The sequence below is a fragment of the Canis lupus genome, chromosome 8, assembly GCF_011100685.1.
Source record: "Canis lupus familiaris isolate Mischka breed German Shepherd chromosome 8, alternate assembly UU_Cfam_GSD_1.0, whole genome shotgun sequence".
Taxonomy (NCBI): domain Eukaryota; kingdom Metazoa; phylum Chordata; class Mammalia; order Carnivora; family Canidae; genus Canis; species Canis lupus.
The window spans coordinates 55,074,253-55,096,893 of NC_049229.1; the positions used below are offsets into that span (position 1 = coordinate 55,074,253).

A 22,641-nucleotide genomic window follows, 5' to 3' on the forward strand; every position below is an offset into this window, starting at 1 on the left:
TCTCACACATCTGCAGCTTTCAGTATGAGATTGTCTTATCTAGGCTGTGTACAACTAGGCAGTTCTGGTTCATATATCCCTTATTCTCTCCCTAGCAGGCTAGTCCAAGTATGACCATCTCTTAGTCATGACAAAAATACAAGAGTGAGTCGAATTGCACAATTATTTTCTATGGAAGTTCTTTTTCTAGTAACATCATGCCAACCGACATGCTCTTGGCCAAAAGTCATATGATTGAGTTTCATCTAAGGAGCAGAGAAATGGCACTTTAGTGGGAAGTGTTACCAACTTACATGGCAAAGGTCAACTTCATCGGGAGGGCTGAAGAATTGAGGCCTTCATGCAATCTATTAACAAGAAATAAAAAATAGAAGAAGCCATAATGAATGTTAAGGGCCAAGAGTAACATTAAAATTGTTCCCTAAAATTCCGTTTTTAAATCACTCTGTAATCACAAAGATCAGTTATTGGCATATGCATGTCACATAACTGTCCATTGTAACTGTGTTGAGGTTGCAAATTATTCAGATACACAAAGAAAATGTAAGTACTGTGCATTGACTTTACCTTTGATCCTTGCCTTATTTTTTCTACCTTTTCCTTGTTCAATCCTTACTTAAAAATGTGATTTGGGTTTTTACCTTCACAAGGCACAGCAAATCTTTCAGGATTGAGGTAGAATATAGATATATTATCAGTAGGAAATCTTAGGACCTAGTGGAAAATAAAATTAACGTAGTCTCTGGCTTCTTCCATATTTTACAGATGATGTAACTGAAATACAAAGAAGCTATACGACTCGTAATGATTTAAGTGAGATAATATGGAAGAAAAACCCCTTGATTTGTGATCTAATATCACTTTATATTTGTTTTATTGACCAAATTGAGGAAAAAGAATCCAGTTTGCTTCACCTTTTTTTTCTTATACTACATCATACATAACTATTCATCTTTATGTAAATGCCTACAAAAATTATGAGCTGAAAATGTTGATTATATTTTATTACTTTTTATCAATGCAATTATCTATTTTTTTCTGTAAAGAATTTTCTAGCTCTAAGTTTCTAAATGCTAGAGCCTGCTTTTTCTCAATTTTAACTGTGGGTGAGAGTTTAGTCAAAATCCTTTGGCAGCATGAGACAAATACTTTTGCTTGTACATACACTCCCCAAAACTAAAACCAAGATAACCGAAAGTGAATTAATTCTTTGGATAGAAATATTTCCCTGGGACTGTTACTGCTTCCCAAGGTCATTGGAACTCCACTATTACAAAAACCCATAAATAAGGGCTGAGATGTGTAGTGGTTTCATCTGGACAGGGGCACAGGGATTCTGAAATAACCAGATATACATAGGTAGCTCCCATTATTCGCCTCTCAGACAAACAAAAGCAGGGGCTGCTGAAATAATGGTAAGAAAAATGGTCCTGGGGTTTTCCCCCATGACTCAAGACAAGCATTTACATTATTTAGACACTCGATGCCTCTTCTAACTTATGATTGCCTTACAATCTATGGAATATATTTAGTGTCCCCGTGGAAGTAATTACACTTGAAACATCAACATATATTTATTTAGTAGACAGTGTTTTCATAGTTCCCTGCAGTGTATTTTAACAGTTGTGGAAACTAAAATTTGGGTGTAATGTGTTTGTATCTATCATTCAGATCAAAGAAAATCAGTACTTGTAAATTTTAGAAAGCAATTGAAAGTTTCATAAAGTTGTATAAAGTGGTGAAGTAGTAGAAATTAATTAAAAGCAGTAGGATATAGAAGTAGTAAGTAGAACTCTGTGTTTATGTGGTAACATACAGCATTACATTTACTATCTTAATAATTTTTAAGTGTACAGTTCAGTGGCATTAAGTATAGTCACAATATTATGTAACCTTCACCATCTTCTATCCTGATAACTCTTTTCATCTTATAAAACTAAAACTCTGTATCCATTAAACAATAACTCCCCATTCTCCCCTCTCCCTGGCTTCTGACAACTACCATTATACTTTCTGTCTTAATGATTTTGTTTGACTACTCTAACTACCTCATATAAATGGAATCATAGAGTGTCTGGGTTTTTTTTTTTAGTATTGGTCTGTTAAATTAGCATACTGTCCTCAAGGTCTATTCACGTAGTAACATATTGTAGAATCTCCCTTTTTAAGGCTGAATAATATTCCATTATATGTCAATGCCATATTCTGCTTATCTAGTCATCTGTCAATAGCCCCTTGATTTGCTTTCCTGATTTAGTTATTGTGAATAATAATGCTGCTATGAACATAAATGTACAAATGCTTCTCAGGGATCCTACTTTCAATTCTTTCTGATATATGTCGAGAAGTGAAATTGCTGAGTTATATGGGAATTCTGTTTTTAATTTTTTGTGGGACTACCATACTATTTTCCACAATGACTGCATCATTTCATAATCCTACCCACTAATAGTGGGACACAAGAATTCCAGTTTCTTTACATCCTTCTAGTACTCATTGCTTTCTGTTTGTTTGTTTTTTATAGTAGTCACCCTAATGAGTGTGAGGTGGTATATCACTTTGGTTTTGATTTGCACTTCTCTAATGATTAGTGAAGTTGAGCATCTTTTCATGTGCTTGATGACCATTCATATATCTTCTTCAGAGAAATGTCTATTTAAATCCTTTTTCCATTTTTGTATTGGGTTGTTTTTTGTTGTTGAGTTTTAAAAGTTCTCTGTATATTCTGGTTATTAATCCTCTATTGGATATACAATTTGCAAATATTTTCTCCCAGTCTATGAGTCACTATTTACTCTGTGGATAGTGTCTTTAGATGACCAAAATTTTTAAATTTGTCTATGTTTTTCTTTTGCTACCTGTGTCTTTGTTGTTGTATCCAAGAAATTATTACCAAATCCGAAGTTGTTAAATTTTGTCCTATGTTTTCTTCTCAGAGTTCTATTGTTTTAGGCCTTAAATTTAAATCCTTTATTCATTTTGAGTTAATCTCTGTATATGATGTTAGATAGGGACCAAATTTCTTTTGTATGTGGATATCCTATTTTCTGAGCATCATTTGTTGAAAAGACTGTCCTTTCCCTACAGCATAATTTTGGCACTTTGTCACTCTTGTTTCTTATAAAAACTCATTTGACAATATATGTGAAGGTTATTTTTATACTCTCTGTTTTCTATCTACTCCATTGGGATTATATATATATAATATAATATAATATATATATAATATAATATATTATATTATATTATATATATTAGATTACTATAGCTTTGTAGCAAGTTTTATAATCAGGAATTTTGAGTACTCTGGTTTTGTTCTTCTTTTCCAAGATGATTTCATCTATTAAAAATTTACTGGGATTCCATGTGAATTTTATGATACATTTTACTATTTATGCAAAAAATATTATTGGGATTTTAATAGTGCATTTAATCTGTAGGTCAATTTCTGCAGTATTGGTATTTTAACAAGATTAAGTCTTCCAAGCTACAAATATGAGGAATGTTGCCATTTATTTATGTGTTCTTTAATTTCTTTCAGTACTGTTTTGTAGTTTATATTGTACCTCCTTGGTTAAGTTAATAACAAAGTATTTTATTCTTTTGATGCTATTGTGAATGAAATTGTTTTTTATAATTTCCTTTTCATATGTTCATTATTCATAGAAATGCAATTGTTTTTTGTGTGTTGACTTTATATCCTGCTACTTAAATGTTGTTTTTGTGTGTGTGTGTGTGTGTGTGTGTGTGTGTGTGTGGAATATTTGGGGTTTTCTACATATAAGGTGATATCTCCCACAGAGGTAATTTTATTCCTTCCCCTGGAAGTGGTAAGCCTTCAACAGATTCCAGAGTTCTAAAACAGTTACACCAGACAGATAATTCTAGTGCAATTGCTTCTGGATGGAAGACAAATTCTTAGTGCTTCCTCTTCTGCCATCTTCCCAGAATCCTCCCAGTTGACTTAGTTTTAATATTTAGTTTCCAAAACTTTTTTTTATTTTAATATAATCCCAAAATATGTAAGTAGACAATAGAGCATATTTATAGGAAATTAATGCTTAAAACAATATTTATTACCCAACTGCCTAGGTGATTAAGTTGAAATACTTTAATTATTAGTTATTCACTTAATAATAGAGGACTCTCCTAGAATTCTGCACATTCAGAATAAAATAATACACCTAAAGGTGGAATTATCTCAAAATAATTAACATCTCTATATTGAAAATATCCATTTTCTCCTATAATGTAGTAATTTTTTATTGTTAAAACAATAAAGCATAGAAGCAATAGAATACTTGGCACTAAGGTCTTCTATAGATGTGCTCCTCAAGGAGAAAGCAAATGCTGATCTGACCTTCAGCCTGTATTTTACCTGGAATGTTTCTCCATTCTCAGATTTTCTCACTCCTGCAAAGTATTCTATAAAGTTAGGCATTTGGAGTGTTTGTCTCCCCATGTGCCAGGGAAAAGGTGTTACTTCCTATGCGACAAACTTGCATGATATACTCAAATTCACATTAATAAATCAATAAAAGATCACTGTTGGAATATACATTAAATGTTTCAGGTTCAGGATAAATTTTATTGCATGAAATTAAACCATAGTAATACAAAAGGCAATATGAAGTAATTTGCTAGTCTCTAACAATATTAAAAATGTTTTATTTATAAAAGTTTAGAGACAATAGCAGTAATCAAACAATCCAAAAAATATCTTGTATATAAAATTCTTGAGAAACAATTATTTACAGAATTAATCCAACTGGTGAAAATCAGGACAGTATAGTAATTCAGTTGCTTACCGTCCACGAATTAGATATATCTTAGAGTTCTTTCAGCAATATTCTTTATGAATAAAGAAAGTTGAATAAAGAACAGTCATGTTTATACCTTTTGTTCCAGTAATTCTAAGAATAAAATATGAAGAGGATAACTATTTTTTTCAAAGATTTATACACAGATAAAACTACTTTCACCCAATATAAATGCTTATTTCTACAGGAAACATTTAAGTATTGCAGCATACTCGTATCATGGAATACTATGCAGCTATTAAAATTATGCTTGTAATTTTTATTTTCAAATTTTTAAAGATATAGTTACTTGAGAGACAGAGAAAGAGAATGGGTGAGGGAAGGGCAGGTAGAGAAGGAGAGAGAGAATCCTCAAGCAGACTTGGGGAATCCTCTACTTGAGGATTCATTCTCTCTCTCCCTCTGAGCATGGAGCTCAATGTAGGTTCAATCTTAGTACCTTGAGATCATGACCTGAGCCAAAGTCAAGAGTCAAAGGCTCTGTTGCCTGAGCCCCCAGGCACCCCAATGCTTATAAGTTTTAAATAGATAAAAATCTTATAGTGAAAAAAGGCTATATAATTTTATAAACAGTATAATATCAATTATGAAAAGATGCAAAATATTCTATAGAGCAAGAGGAAATAGAAATGTCTGTCTTTGATGGTGATTGTACTGTAAATTATTGTAAAGTATTGGGTTTTTAAAAATACTTTTCTATACTTTTTCATGGAGCCTATATAGTATCATTATTTTTTCAATCTTTTAAAATGTTTTTAAAAACTTTATCATTGAATCTACTAAATATAATGAACTATGTGCTGAAAAGCTAATAACATTTTTGTCACTCATAGCTCTGGATTTCTATTTTGTTCAGAAAACTTGGTTACTATGCATAATTAGGGGATACAGGGATTATTATTTTATTTAATATTTACCCACTGCCCAGTAATGATTGGAACTATTATTTTTAAAGAACCTAGTTTATTCTGTACCTAAAGAAATCTTTAAGGTCCTTACTCTTTTGCAGTTACATAGGCCTCATAAAACTAAAGATTTACTATAATTTCCCTTTGGCTGTTCCTTTCAATGAACCACAAATGATTACTTATCAAAGTAGTTTTCTGCGGTCTCTTGGGTACTGCAATAGCTGCTTTAGGTAATACTCGTTCAGAATTCATATTGTACTAAGGTTTTAAAAATGCATTTTAAACAACAGTTTCTGTCTTCTGAGTTGATATTCCCATGACACTAGAGAGCTGTAAAGTTTCTTTCCTTATTTTTAATTGAATCTGTCTACTTGTTACAAAGTGGTTGCATTTTAGACCCATGCCTTTCTTAGGCATGTTGATTGTGGTGTTTTCATGACAGAGGTGAACTTCTGTTTGAACCAAAATACAATTGAAAACTTTACTGAAGTTAGTCCCAAAAATGATCCAGCCCCTTCTCTCTCTCCTAAAACTAGATTCTCACTGATTTCCTGAAGTGAAGCAATAAAGTTTTCTGAAATCATTAGGACAGTACCAGTTTTACCAGATTCAAACAACTCAAAGACCCTGTTACTGACTATTTTCATTTTTTCATGCCTGAGCCTGAAACAACAGTCTATAATGTTTGCAGTGTGATGATTGAGGAAAATGGAGTGGGATATATTGAATGGAACCAAAACTGGGAAAGCCTACTCCACAAGTGAGTGGATGGAAGGAATAGGAGGAGATGCTCCTATAAAGTATCATTCTACAAGGGCATTATTTTCATTTTTATAGAACAGAATTTTCTGTAACATATCCTATGTTTCTAATGTGCTCCTAAGACTACATAGCTCTTGAAATCCTATCAGTCAGCACTCAGGGAGAAAAATGACTTCTGCTGAACTACCTTCTTACGACCATTCTGTAGATTCAGAATGCTTGAAGAATTGCCCTACAAGCAAGGGGAATTTTATTAGAAAGAACTTACTCCCTTGGAATGAAAATAGTGCACCAGAGGCTAACACCACCAATCATAGAAAAAAGGATTGTAGAGTCAGAACTGGGAAGAAATGTAATTTATCTAGATCCTTCTTTAAGCTCCGGAGAGGATGGTAATTAATTCAAAGACTGTGAACTAAATATTTCTCTTAAGTGTAAAGTAGGCCAGAGTTAGTTTGTTCTCCTGTGGGTCTAATGCCATGGATTTTGTAGACATTCAATAAATATTGATTATTAGCAATGATTCTATTTTCAATGAAATACCATCCTACTCTATAATCCTTTCAGTGTTTAATGTAAAACTTTCCTGTGACAGCAAATTCTAATCTATTTTATACTTATTGTAAATGGAACTTATAAATTGAGAATGACTAATGGCCCCTTTAGACAGTGGCTTTTATATACAAGGTCTCATCATGGTCACTGTTTTCTCTGGATTTTAAACATTTACTATTAGTCTACATTTTTAGTCCATTTTTCTATCTTCTGTGAAATCAATGTTAGTAAAACATCATTGAAACCTATTTGCTACAAAATATTCCCCTGCACTATTGTCAGGGCATAAAAAGAAAGCTGTTATTTATATTTTTATTAATAAAATTTAAGGAAGCCCTTTCTGAACATTTTAACTGTGTACCTAGCATTTAAATTCATTGTTCAACCATTATTTATTGCTGTTTATGCATGAAGAAGGACACTTTGAGTTTTAGACTAGGCAAAACTATTCCTTCTCAAATCATAAACTTACCTGTCAACATATTTGTATTTGGTCTTCTCAGATGTTTCCTATGTTCTGAATTACCAAGTCTGGTCTTTTGCATTTTCTGTAGTTTGTGATGTTATTGGGGAACAAGGACATTTGGCTGCAGATTATAATAAAATAAGTGAAATCTACTTCAGTGTCTTGTAGATACTTCAAGGGGAAGAAAAACTCATTCAATCGTAGTGCATTTAAAAAACAATGCTCTGATTATACCTTCAAGAAATAATTTTTTCCTAATTTATCTTTAGCTCATTAAAACTGTTAACAAATGGAGATACGACCTTATCTTTATCTTGATAAGTGATAGCGATAGTGAAGGGTGATAGTGAAAGTGATAGTTTTGAAAGTGATAATGAAAGATGATTTCCACTCATGCAAGGTTTTGAGCTCTGTAAGCCTCTTTGAAAACCTAGTACTTCTTTACATTGATTTATACAATTTGTCTAATTAGGGTTGAAAAGTGACCAGGACTGGCTTAATGTCAGATAGAATCATGCAATTTTGGAGCTATATACTGTAGTCTCTGCCTTAGAGAGCCATACTGCATAGTAGGTCTTACAGTAAATATGAGTGTTTAGCTTTATTTTTTTTTGACAGTTAATACACAGTGTAGTTTCAGTGAGTTAAGCATAAGGCTATTCCCGTATGCTTCTACCCATAAATTTATATACGGTTCTCTCTTTCTTTTTTAGTTTTTCTTCTAATTCTAATCAGTTGACTTGCAACATTATATTAGTTTCAGTTATACAATATAGTGATTTAACAATTTCATACAACACCTAGTGCTCATCACAAGTGCACTTCTTAATCCCCATCACATATTTCACCCATCCCCCGACCCCCTCCCCTCTGGTAAAATTTTTTAATCTACAGTTAAGAGTCTGCTTCTTGGTTTGTCTCTTTTTTCCCCTTTGTTCTTTGGTTTTGTTTCTTTAATTATACTCATGAGTGAAATCATATGCCATTTGTCTTATTTCACTTAGTATTATACTTTCTGGCTCCATCCATGTCATTGCAAATGGCAAGATTTCATTCTTTTTTTGGCTAATATTCCATTCGTCCATCAATGGACATGCAGCCTGAATCCATAATTTGGCTATTGTAAATAATGCTACTATAAACATGCATGTGTCCCTTAGAACTAGTATTTTTTTTATATTTTGAAGTAAATACCAAATATGTGTGATTGCTGGAACATATGGTAGTTCTATTTTTAACTTTTTTGGGAAGCTCCATCCTGTTTTCCACAGTGACTACACCAATTTACATTCCCACCAATAGCACAAGTTTTCCTTTTTCTCAACATTCTTGCCAACACCTGTTGTTTCTTGTATTTTGATCTTAGCCATTCTGACATGTGTATGGCAATATCACATTACTGTTTTGATTTGCATTTCCCTGATGGTAAATGATGATGAGCATTTTTTTCATGTGTCTGTTGGCGATCTGTATGTCTTCTTTAGAGAAATATCTCTTCATGTCTTCTGTCCATTTTCTAATTGGATTATTTGTTTTGGGGTGTTGAGTTTTATCAGTTCTTTATATATTTTGGATACTAACCCTTTATCAGATATGTCATTTGCAAATATCTTCTCCCATTTTGTAGCTTGACTTTTATTTTTATTTTTAATTTTTTTATAAAGATATTTATTTATTTATTTATTTATTTATTTATTTATTTATAGAAAGAGAGCAAGCATGAGCAGGGGGCAGGGGCAGAGAGAGAGAGTGAGAATCAGGCTCTTCACTGAGCAGGGAGCCTGATGGGCTTGATCCCAGGTCCCTGTGGTCATGACCTGAGCCAAAGGCAAATGCTTAACCCACTGAGCCACCCAGGTGCCCTGCCTTTTAGCTTTATTGATTATTTCCTTTGCTGTGTGGAAAATCTTTATTTTGATGTAGCCCCAATAGTTTCTTTTTGCTTTTAATTTATTTTATTTTATTTTTTTTATCTTGCCTTAGGAGACATATCTAGAAAAAAGTTGCTACAGCTGATGTCAAAGAATTTACTGCCTGTGTTCTTTTCTAGGATTTTTATGGTTAGAGGTCTCATATGTAGGTCTTTAGTCCATTTTGAATTTATTTTTGTGTATAGTATAAGAAAATAATCCAGTTTCATTCTTTTGCCTGTTGCTCTCCAGCTTTCCCAGCACAATTTATTGGAGAGACTGTCTTTATCCCATTGTGTATTCTTTGCTGTTTTGTCAATGATTAGTTGTGAGTTCATTTCTAAGTTTTCTGATCTATGTATCTATTTTTGTGCCAGTACCATACCATTTGATTACTACAGCTTTGTAATATAACTTGAAATCTAGAATTGTGATGCCTCCAGCTTTACTTTTTATTTGTTTGTTTGTTTTTCAAGATGGCTTTGGCTTTTTTAGGGGTCTTTGGTGCTTCCATACAAGTTTTAGGATTGCTTGTTCTAATTCTGTGAAAAATGATGATATTTTAATAGGGAATGCGTTAAATCTATAGATTGCTTTGGGTACTATAGACATACTAACAATACCTGTTCTTCCAATTAATGAGCATAGAATGTCTTTCCATTTTTTTGCATCTTCAATTTCTTTCATCAGTGTTTTATAGTTCTCAGAGTACAGGTCTTTCACCTCTTTGGTTAGGTTTATTTCTAGGTATCTTAATATTTTTGGTGCAATTGTTAATGGGGTTGTTTTCTTAATTTCTCTTTCTGCTGCTTCATTACTAGTATATAGAAACGCAACAGATTTATGTACATTTATTTTGTATCCTGTGACTTTACTGAATTTGGATGGAGTCTTTCAAGTTTTCTCTATATAGTATCATGTCATCCACAAAGAGTGAAATTTTACTTCTTCCTTACCAACTGAGATGCCTTTTATTTTTTTGTTGTGTGATTGCTGTAACTAGGACTTCCAGTAATATGCTGAAAAACAATAGTGAGAGTAGACATCCTTATCTTGTTCCTGACCCAAGGGGTAAAAGCTCTCAGGTTTTCCACATTGAATATGATGTTTGCTGTGGGTTTTTCATATAAAATCTCTATTATAAAAATAAATAAATAAATAAAAATAAATAAATAAATAAAAATAAATAAAAAATAAAATCTCTATTGTGTTGAGGTATATTTCCCCTCAACCTACTTTGTTGAGGGTTTTTTCATGAATGGATGTTGTACTTTGTCAAATGCTTTTTCTGAGTCTACTGAAATGATTATATGGTTTCTATCCTTTCTTTTATTAATGTGATGTATCACAACTGATTTGTGAATATTGAACCACCCTTGCAACCCAGGAATAAATCCCACTTGATCATGGTGAATGAATTTTTAAATATATTGTTGGATTTGGTTTGCTAGTGTTTTATTGAGGATTTTGCATCTATATTTATCAGGCTGGCCTGATAGAATGAATTTGGAAGTTTTCCTTCCTTTTCTGTTTTTTGAAATGGTTTGAGAAGAAAAGATATAACCTCTTCTTTAAATGTTTGGTAGAATTCACCTGTGAAGCCAATTGGTCTTGCACTTTTGTTTGTTGAGAGTTTTTTGATTACTAATTTAATTGCTTTGCCGGTCATCAATCTGTTCAAAGTTTTTATTTATTCCTGTTTGAGTTTTGGTAGTTGATATGTTTTATAGGAATTTATCCATTTCTTCTACGTTGTCCAATTTTTGGCATTTAATTGTTCATAGTATCCTTTTATAATTGTTTGTATTTCTGTAGTGTGAGTTATTTCTCCTCTCTCATTTGTGATTTTATTTATTTGTGTCCTTTATCTTTTTTTCTTAATAAGTGTGGCTAGCAGGGTGCCTGGGTGGCTCAGTTGGTTAAGCATCTGAGTTCAACTTAGGTCATGATCACAGGGGTCCTGGGATCAAGCCCAGCATTGGCTCCCTGCTCCATGGGGAACCTTCTTCTCCATCTCCCTCTGCCTGCCCCTGCCCCTACTTGTGCACTTGATCCATCTCTCTCTCTTAGCCTGCCAAATAAATAAATAAAATCTTTAAAAGAAAAATAAATCTGGCTAGAAGTTTATCAATTTTATTGATTTTTTCCCCCCAAAGAACCAGTTTCTGGTTTCTTTTATCTGTTGTATTGTTTTTTTAGTTTCTATATCATTTATTTCTACTCTAATCTTTATTTTTCCTTTCCTTCTGATAGTTTTAGTTTTAGTTTTGTTTTCTAGCTCCTTTAGATATAAGGTTAAGTTGTTAATTTGAGATTTTTCTTGCTTCTTGAGGTAGGTCAATTTTGCTATAAGCTTCCCTCCTAGAACTGCTTTTGTTGTATCCCAAAGGTTTTGGACTGTTGTGTTTCATTTTCATTTGTTTTCATGTAATTTTTAATTTCTTCTTTAATTTCCTGTTTGGCCCATTTATTGCTTAGTAGCATATTACTTAACCTCCATGTATTTGTGGTTTTTCCAGAATTTTTCCTGTGGTTGACTTCTAGTTTCATAGCATGTGGTCAGGAAAAATGCATGGCATGACTTCAATCTTGAATTGTTGGGGCTTATTTTGTTGATTAATATGTGATCTATTCTGGAGAATGTTATTCCTTTCCTCCCCACATTTTATTAATTTTTTTCTCCCCATATTTTAGGTAGATACTGTCATATTTTACACCCTTTTATTTTGTGTGTTCCTTAACTAATTTTTTAAAGGAAATATTTATTTTTACTGCTTTGGGCTTCCTACCTTCATACTGTCATTCTTGGTCTCTCCTTTCCACTCAGAGTCCCTTTTAATATTTCTTGCAGGGCCGGTTTAGTGGTCATGAACTCCTTTAGTTTTAAACTTTTTATCTCTTTTTTTTCCTTTTTTTTTTTTTTTTTGAGATTTTATTTAGTTATTCATGAGAAACACAAACACAGAGAGAGAGGCAGAGACACAGGCAGAGAGAGAAGCAGACTCCATGCAGGGAGCCAGATGTGGGACTTGTTCCCGGGACCCCAGGATCACAACCTGAACCAAAATAGATGCTCAACTGCTGAGCCACCCAGGTGTTCCTATCTCTTTTTCTATTCTGAATGATAGCCTTGTTGGATAGAGTATTCTTGGCTGCAGATTTTCCCCATACAGCACTCTAAATATATCTTGCCGCTCTCTTCTGGCTTGGAAAGTTTCTGCTGAAAAATGCCCTGCCAACCTTATGGGGGTTTCCTTTGTTACTGTCTTCTTTTGTCTTGCTGCTTTTAAAGTTTTTCTTTATCACTATATTTTGCAAATGTTAATTACATTATGTCTTGGTGTGGATCTGCCTTTGTTGAATTTGTTGGGGATTCTCTGTGCCTCCTGGATCTGAATATTTTCCTTTTCTAGATTAGGGAAATTTTCAGCTATTATTTCTTTAAACAAATGTCCTTCCTCTTTCCTCTCATCTTCTTCTAGGACCCCTATAATACGAATGTTATTACATTTAATGGAAGCACTACGTTCCCTAAGTCTATTTTCATTTTGCAGAAGGTTTTTTTCCCCCTTTTTTTGTACTCAGCTTGATTACTTTCCATTGCTCTGTCTTCTAGGTCACTAATTCATTCCTCTGCTTCTTCAGCCTGCTGTTTATTACATCAATCATGTTTGTCATTTCATTTATTGACCTCTTTATCTCTTCTATGTTATTCTTTATCTCTGTGTTAGGAATCTCCCTTTTGTCTTCCATTCCTTTCTCAAGTCCAGTAAGTATCTTTATGATCATTGCTTTAAATACTCCATCAAGCATGTTACTGTTTCACTTAGATTTCTGGATGTGGCCTTGTCCTGTTCTTTCATTTCATAGAAATTTCTCTTTCTTATTACACTATTCATTTTGTCTAGGTCTCTGTTTCTTTGTTTTAGGAAGTCTCTGTTTCCTTGTTTAGGAAGGTCAGCTATATCTCCTGTTCTTAAGGGTAATGGCCTTATGAAGAAGAGGTCCTGTACTGCTCTGCTATGGATTGTGCCCTGTTCCCCAGAACCTGGTGCTTCCTAAAGTGTCTCTAATGTGTACTGCATGCCCTCTGTTGTTTCGTCCTGGCCACTTTATCTTTCAGGCCAGTCATCTGCAAGGTTCTCTTTGACTGTTGTGGGCAGTGTTTTGGTTCCTGCCCTGAATGTGATGCATTTTAACTAGGTGTATTCTCATCTGCTTGTGAAATGAGACCTGTCACCACAGCCCCAGAATGGAGACTCCATAAAACTCCTGATTTGAGAGACACAGTGTGAGCAGGGATTTGAGCCAGTCTTCTGGGGTTGGGGCCTGCCAAGTTGGGACTGAGGCAAGTGAGACTGGGAAGGGCTATTCCAACAAAGTCAGGGAGGGGTGGAGGTGGGGTGGGGAGGAGAAGTGGGGCTTGGTATAAGTAAGTTAGGTAGCAAGTGTGGGTACTATTGCTGGTTACTGTAGGTGACCCTGTGCTTGTGCTGAGGATTGAGGGAGGGAAATGGAGCCAGCCAGTTCCTTTTTTCCCATGGGGATCTCTCCCTGAATGCTGCCCCTTGGGACATGCTCTGAGATGTGCAAATAACCTCCCCCCTTTGTGTCTCAGTCACTCTTCAGGTCAGTTTCCCCACTGTAGGACCCCAAGTTACTTGTCTTCTCTCTTTCCAAGAGCAGCAGATTGACCTCTGGGCTCCATCCCAACAGAGCCTGCTAACCTTTAAAACTCCAGGCTTTAAGACCCACTGCTTGCCAGATGTCACAAAATTCAGCCACTTTCACTCTTCAAACCAAATTCAATGGAGATTCATTTACCCTGTGTGCTCCCTTGAGTGATAGTCTATCACCTCTGATGATCATGGCTCCCTCCCCACCTCAGCGGCCATAATCCATTTCTCTTCTAAACTGTGTCTTTGCACTTCCTACCTTATTATATGTGGCATCTTCTCTATCTTTATTTGTGGAGTTTGTTTTGCTGGTCTTCAAGCCAATTTCTAGAGTTTTTAGGATGATTTGATAGTTATCCAGTTGTATTCATGGAACAAGACAAGCCTAGGATCTTACTCTACTGCTATCTTCCAATCTCCAAATGTTTCACTTTCTTAAGCAGAGAACTCACATTGTATTAAATCTTTTAAGATTTTGTCATAACTATATTTTTCAAAAAGCCATTTATAAAAACTTATCCAAATCATTCTCTTTAAAAAAAAAAAAAAAAGATAATGAAGAAATGATTGGCTATACTTTCTACCCAAGATCACAGACTGTTAATGGCAGAAAATTATGTCAACTCAAATATCCAGACATAGATAGGTACATATGCTTATTCATTACTTTGGTCAGCCCTTCTTCATTAGTCATTATTCTATAACTGTAAATTAAGTCACCTTTTCAAATACTTTAGCAATTATCATAAAATATCTTTGGGTTGCATTCATAGCTACAATCACAGAGAGGGTTTTTACCTTTTAATGACGATATTTTTTGGTACATTAGTAACTACATTATGTTGAGTGAGATTGATTGTCCTCCATAACAAATAGTGATATAGTGCTTTTTAAATGAATTTTTCATAAAGTGCACAGCTCAAATATTTGTCTCAGTTCTCACATCTTGAATTAAATAAACAATTTCACCCATATCGTCAAATGTCATGTCCAACCTCTGGGTTTATTTTATTTTATTTATTTTATTTTAAGGATTTTTATTTTGGGGGGGGGTGGGGGGAGTCCACAGTGGGGACAGGCAAAGGGATAGGGAAAAAGTCTTAAGCAGACTCCATGCTAAGCAAGGAACCAGACATAGGGCTTCATTCATCTCATGACCGTGGGATCACCACCTGAGCTGAAACCAGGAGTCAAACATTTAACTGACTGCACCACCCAGGCACCCCTGAGTTTATTTTAAATTTCTGTTTTACCCGTTTGCACAGGACCCTTCAAAGAATCGAACAAAAAAAAATTTAATCTTAGAATTCCTTTCTTTACAAAGTCAATTAAGACAGAGGCTTCGGGTTTTGTTGTTGCTGTTTTATTTTTGTTGTTGTTGTTTTGTTGTGTTTTGATCTTCTTTCTACTTATATCTCAGACAATGGAGCCAAAATAAGCCAAATGAAATATAATGAAACCATCCTTATTTCTTCATATTGTGTCAGAATAAATTATTCGGTGAAGAAACCATCCTCATTTCTGAATGAGGCTATCTTAGGTGAAGCCATTCATATACCTTCAAAATATTCCTTTTTTATGTAATTCTACCAGACTTTTCTTGAATGCCTACTGTGTAGCAGTCACCGTGCTTCTGGAAATAAAATGTACCGGCTCAGCTTTCAAAAAAGTTCATAGTTTTAGATGGGAAGTAGATAAATAAATAGGATGTGAGAGCATAACAGAACTGTGCACAGGGTGCCAGGAAAGAGAGAAATTCTGGAAGACTTAATGCCAGATCTGTGACAAAGAACTGCAGTCCCATTTTCCATTGTTTCAACTTTCTTTCTTTTTGTGTTTAATGGAGTGAGAGGAAAAGGTGATTAGCAAACGTGTGCCAGACAGGAATAGGGATGAGTGAGTGCATGTATGTATAAGTAAACTTAACTCCAGTTAGAAACAAGTATGTTAGGAGTAAAAATAAAAAATTTTAAGTCAAAATTATAACTGCCTTCCAGGAAAGGTCATTGTTATTCACAGTCATTCACTTGCATGAGAAAAGACAACCCCACCCCTTGAGCTCCAGCCCCCCTTAGCACCTCTACAACCCCTATCTGGAGAGATTGACATGGAATGCCTTTTCCTTACACTCATCAGAAACTTCATTTAACTTTCCCACAGACAACATGAAATAGAGAAGAAATATAAGCAAAGGCTCTAACCCTCTCTTACAAATTTAATGAACACTCAAAGCAGTCATTCATGTAGCTGATAACTTTTCCTCCACTGGATTGACTTACTGCTAAAATTCAGACAGGACCCTAGACAAACTCAAGCAAACTGACTAGGTCATTTAGTTCTACTGGGGCCCCACGAGCAAGAATTGCTTCACAGATTTTAAACCATAAGATTCCTAATATTATAGAGAGATGGCATTCTTTTGAGTAGCTGATTACCAGGAAAAATCAAGAAGTCTCAACCTAAGCCATGCAAAATCTTTAAACAAATAATAATCCTTATGGAAAAAGACCATATAATGAAATAGACCTAAGATAGGATCATTTTTTCTAATCCTCCTAATAGTTACCTAATAATGATTATAGTATGAGGCAACTGGAAAGTACTGTGGTAAAATGATTTAACTGCTACTATTGAAACCAACTATACCATTCATAACTCTGCTTATCAGAAATTGGTAGTAAACTTGCATGTCTATTCTGAAATTCTGTACTCTCCTTCATCTTCCAATCCATAATTAAATTATCTGGCATTAAACTAAGCAAATAACCCAAAACAGAGCCATACCTACCACACACTACTTCTTTAAGCCACCAAAATGTGTTCTACTTCACTGGAGGATGCATGATCTGGATTTGATGTGTTTTCTCCTATAGAGCATGAGACAAGCATGGGGAAGGACAGAAAAATGAATTTTAGTGCCCTATTTCAACACAGTGAGGTTGGTGGGTAGTATCTGGGAAGGATAAGCTTTATCATGGAATTTCCATTTTTCATGCCACACTGTACCCTTTTGCACATTTCCAACTCTCTATCATAATTTGTAAAGCCCATGAACACTTTATATCATCACATTTCCTCCAGGGCTCCTTTTATATTCTGCACCATATTATTGGTATTTCACTTGGATAATAAGAAGTATGCTATAGTTATCTGAACTTTAATATGGACATCTAGAAAATTGCATTCAAATTTACTCTTGATGTTTGAAGCTAAAAGTAAGGTATGAGTCAAGTTACTTTCAGCATCAAATAACATGAAAGAAGGAAGGAAGGAAGGAAGGAAGGAAGGAAGGAAGGAAGGAAGGAAGGAAGGAAGGAAGGAAAGAAAGAAAGAAGAAAGAAAGAAAGAAAGAAAGAAAGAAAGAAGAAAGAACAGAAAGAAAGAAAGACAGAAGACAGAACAGAAAGAAAGAAAGAAAGAAAGAAAGAAAGAAAGAAAGAAAGAAAGAAAAAAAGTTGGTTAAGCAATATAGAAAAAATATTGTTATAGGACATTGAGGTCCTAGATTTTCTTCTATCTTCCATTTGGTTATCCTCAGCATATTGACATTGTAGTAGATTGGTCTTCATGCTTCCAAAAGAGCTGCCATAGTGGTATACATCCAGAGCCAGAAAGAACTGGCTTCATAAATGTCTTTGCTATATGGAGGAAACAATTTCATAAGAGTCCCACCCCAGTAGACTTCCCTCTTCTTTTGTGATATTATATTTCATGGCCATGCCTAACTAATTACTGGTTAAAGGAAAGAGATTTCCATATTTGACTAAGAATAATCATAATTTGTCTTTTCAACTGAATAGGACCCCCTGCCACAACCTTCCCTAAGTACATACCCATGCAAAAGAAACAGATAAGCAAAATCAGGGTACATAAGCAAGAAATAAGTGGGGGATTTGCTATGAGGAAGATAGAAAAAATAATTTTCCCTCTGCTTCCTCACATGATGTCAAAATAATTTTTATCAAAGCACAGCATTCTGCATATCTTGAGCCCACTGCTGTACAGGCATCAAGTATTTAGTGGGAGAATAAAATAGTGTATTTCTGGAGAACAATCAGGAAGATGTATCAAAATCCTTGAGGGTATATGGATTTTTTTTTCAAGATTTTACTTTATTTATTTGAGAGACAGAGAGTATAAAGAGAGAAAGAGATAGAGAGAGAGAGCATGAGCAAGGGGAGGGGTACAGAGAGAGGAAAAAGCAGACTCCCTACTGAACAGAAAGCTCAATCTCAGGATCCCAGGATCATGACCTGAGCGGAAGGCAGATGCTTAATGATTAAGCCACCCAGGCGCCCCTACAGATGATTTATTTGAGCCAGCAATTCTATATCTAAAACCTTATACTAAGAAAATAACTAATTTTATGAACAAAGGTACACGAATATGCTAATTAAATGGCACTATTAGTATTATTTTTGCCACTAGTGTTAGTAAATAGCATTAATATTTGATGTGCACTAAAATTTAAAAAATATCCTAGTGTGTTTGTTATGCTGGAATTGAGACTGAGAATTGAGTAGTATTTCTAATTACTTACAATAGTACTCATCTGGGGCAGCCCGGGTGGCTCAGCGGTTTAGCACCACTTTCAGTCTAGGGCCTGATCCTGTGGACCCGGGATCGAGTCCCACATCAGGCTCCCTGCATGGAGCCTGCTTCTCCCTCTGCCTGTGTCTCTGCCTCTCTCTCTCTCTGTCTCTCATGAATAAATAAATAAAATCTTAAAAAAAAAAAAATAGTACTCATCTGTTGTCAACACTGGATGTCTGTTCACATGATTCCCACCATCTTTGTACTACTATAGTGATGACGTTATGATCTCAGTGGGGATTAGAGTTGAGTGAATGGATCAATAGTAGATATGTTCTAGGTTGAGTAGTTGACTACACATAAGGTTACTCAGAAAAGTAAAGAATTTATTTGTTGCCTATACAGCAAAGGCCCATACACTACCATGACATTGCCTCTATCTACCAGTGTCTTCAGAATAAAACAAAACAAAAAAACTACGAAGGGCTCTTTATCATCAAGGATGGATATATATATATATATATATATTTTTTTTTTTTTTTTGTCCTGGACATGGATATACTCTATTTAATCTTAACTTTAGTGATTTAGGGAAAATTTGTGGATTTGTTGAGTTTATAAATAACTGTTTACCTTAAGCGGGTTGTTTTTTAAAATGATTTTCAACTTTAGTATTTTTAGTTCCTGAGAGCCCCTGACATGGTAGCTTCTGTATTCACAGCAAAGTATAAATTTCATTTTGCTTTACCATATGCTCAATATTTCTGTATTGTTATTTCAAATGAGAGGGGTAGGTATGTGAACTCACAACCCAAGACCATTATAGCCCTAACTAAAGTAACCTCTTAATTTTTATATAACCCAGAGAGTCCACAATTTGTGTTTCTGTTTTATAGAACTTCTATAGTTTATTGGGTCACCATAAATAATATTAGTCTCCAAATATTAGGATCACATCACTTCTAATAGTGATCTCACTTTTCTATCAAGTAATTTATTTAAATAGAACTTGGCACAAACTTAACAGATAAAAGTCAAGAATATATAACAAGAAGATATTTACCAATGATAAGATCAAGGGTTAAATTTCCATGAGCTGAGTTATGAGGAGATATAGGCAGAAAGAAATTGAGTATGATTTCTAAAAATCAATTAAAAGTTCAATGAAAATCTGAAGTTAGAGTCAGCTGCCATATGTGGCTCTAGATCTCTACTGTATCATTCTTAACCAAAAAAATACCAAACATTAAAAATTCCAACTCAACATTATTTAAAATATGTGGATAATGTGACCATCCCATTTTGAAGTAAATCACCTTATCACTGGGGCATGGACCTGAAGCAAATTATAAATAATATGCCAATGGGCAAAACCAGATAATTTCAATGTCATGGCACATTAAATTGCATACAAAACCTAGATAAATCCAATTGAAGAGAAGCATGATCATGCAGAATTATCACTTTCTGATTATTCACAAACAAGCAAAAAAATGGCCATGAAAGAAATAGAAGAAATAGTTACTCAAGAAATAGAGACAAGATAGAAGAAAATGTGAAACAAGGTTCTGCCAATGAATTATTCTAATTAATACCTCGTGAGTCTCATTAAGCTTTTTCTCTGAGGAAAGATGATATAATTATTTATATCGTGAGATTATTTATTTTCTTCCATTCAATTTTGCCTATTACTAATCCAAGAAATCTGGAAAAGTTTTTATAGATCCGAGTTACTTTCACATATGACTAGTTTAACAATAGGAGATCTCAGATTGCTTAAGGACACATTTTGTTTCAGATAAAGCAACATTTTCACAGAATGCTATCGTTAGATGCTTGGCAATTCCCCTGCCTTCTAAATAAGAGCCTTCCTCAGCATATGTGGGAATTGAGAGATTGCACACACTAGTTAAACTAGAATCAAATAGTCAGCCAACATGTGGAAGACATCAGCAAAAGTTATTCCAGTGATCTCACATTGGCAAATATGGTGCTATGACTGTTTCCAGAATAAACAGATCATTCTGCTTGAGTGTGCACACCCATGTGTGAACATATGTAGATACACAGGGATTTGAAGAAACAAAGTAATGACAGCAGAGCAGAACCCCAAGAAAGAACGAAGATGTGCACCACTGGATGCTATCATCATGCAAGATAACCCACACCATTGCTCAAATTGTTGAGTCATTAGGGTGGGCACTCAGTCAAAGGAAAAATATTGGAGGAGAGAAGAGAGAAGGTAGAGGAAGGATCCATTTTCCACTTTACCAAAATCCATATGCATGGTGAGCCAAAATAAAAATTTAAGAACTTTTAAGCTTGGAATCTAAGTGACATTTTCTTAAGATTAAACTTGGAAAATGTGATTGGGGTTGCAGGTGTGAGAAGGGCCAGAATAAAATACATTGACTGTTTAGATAGCAAATATTGATTGTTACTTCCTGAAGGAATTTGGCTGCCCCCTTTTATCGACAAGTTCCCTTATAAATAATATTAATGTAAGAAGAAAGGTACTTGTTTATTGAAGGTCCCTGACCAAAGAAAACGGGAAATGCCTTGGGCATAGCCAGGCTTTGGATACTCTTTAAGCTCTTTAAGGACTCCTGAGAGTCAAGACAGAGGTTTGGCTTCAGGCAAGTTCTTGCATTTTTAAAACATTACTTTTGATTGAGAAAGTGAGTTAGTAGCATTTCCAAGACTAAGAGAAAGATATATACCAGCCTTGCTCCCATTCTCCTTTTTTAAATATCCAGGTGATATTTTACTTACCTTTTAGGAAGGAATCAAAGATTAAGACTGCATTTTGAGGATTTTCCTGACTTGTGGAAAACAACATGGTACTAAGAAAAGGATAACGCTAGCATGAGTCACTCCTCTATGTACCACCAGCTATAGCCCTCACATAAAGTCATTCCTTTCATGATTTTATATTTCATTCAATCAATACTGTGTCAAGAGTTACATGACTTCATCAACAAAATGAAGGTGATAAGATTATCATAAATTTTTATAGTAGGAGTTTGGGCCAAAGTGTTTGTTTGATCTCAGTAAAGTAATTCTCAAACAGGGCACAGTCTACCAATGAATTACATATTTTAAAAAATGCAAATTCTAGTTCTAGGAAATTGGGTGTGGGTGAGAGGACAGAATATTTACTTTGAGTTTTATTATTTTCATTTTTCTTTTTTCCATTAATTTTGCATGAAAATATAGTGTAGGAAATAGTAAGTGCAAATTAACTTGGCTCCTCTGCTAAACATCTAAATTAGGTAAATTAGTTAATATTCTATTTAGTTGGGTATAAGAGAAACCAAAAATTATAGCCTAAACCTGAAAGAGTATGTTTATTGCCTACATCAATAAAGGTAAGTAATCTATTATTGCATTTAAAAGTGGACTCTGGGGATCCCTGGTGGCGCAGCGGTTTAGCGCCTGCCTTTGGCCCAGGGCACAATCCTGGAGACCCGGGATCGAATCCCACGTCGGGCTCCCGGTGCATGGAGCCTGCTTCTCCCTCTGCCTATGTCTCTGCCTCTCTGTCTCTCTGTGACTATCATAAATAAAAAAAAAAAAAAAAAAAAAAAAAAAATTTAAAAGTGGACTCTGAAGTCCAGAGGGACCCAATTTCCTTTCAGTTGACTATTTCACAATACATTAGATATGACCCTTATCATCTTATGGTCCAAGATTGTGTCCTAGACAGTTCAATGATGACAGAGATGAAGGGTATGGGGGGATGGGGGAATTAGTAGAGGACAAGCAACAGTAGAACCTTAAAGGCAATCTAAGAAGATAATATAAGAAACCCAGTTATATCCTATTGGCAATTGGTCATATATCTGTCTTGCTACAAGGAAAACTGATACTTTTTTTCATTATTGTAGGTGTCTTAAATTCTATTATTATAGAGGAAAGGCACATTGAAGAACAACTAATTGTTATCGGTCTATCCCATAATATGTAGTTTGGAAGCCTATAACAAGCTGGCCATAAGAACACAACTGATTC

At 34.5% G+C, this 22,641-nt stretch overlaps 1 long non-coding RNA gene across 1 annotated transcript; it reads right to left on the minus strand.

Annotated features, from left to right (window-relative positions):
• Nucleotides 1-293: 293 nt before the first annotated feature.
• Nucleotides 294-21,502, minus strand: LOC119873013. Its single transcript, XR_005362917.1, has 4 exons — nt 21,403-21,502; nt 16,886-16,964; nt 7,518-7,632; nt 294-347 (listed from the first exon to the last, which is right to left on the minus strand). It is a non-coding gene; the product is annotated as an uncharacterized LOC119873013 (long non-coding RNA).
• Between the last annotated feature and the right edge of the window lie 1,139 nt (nt 21,503-22,641).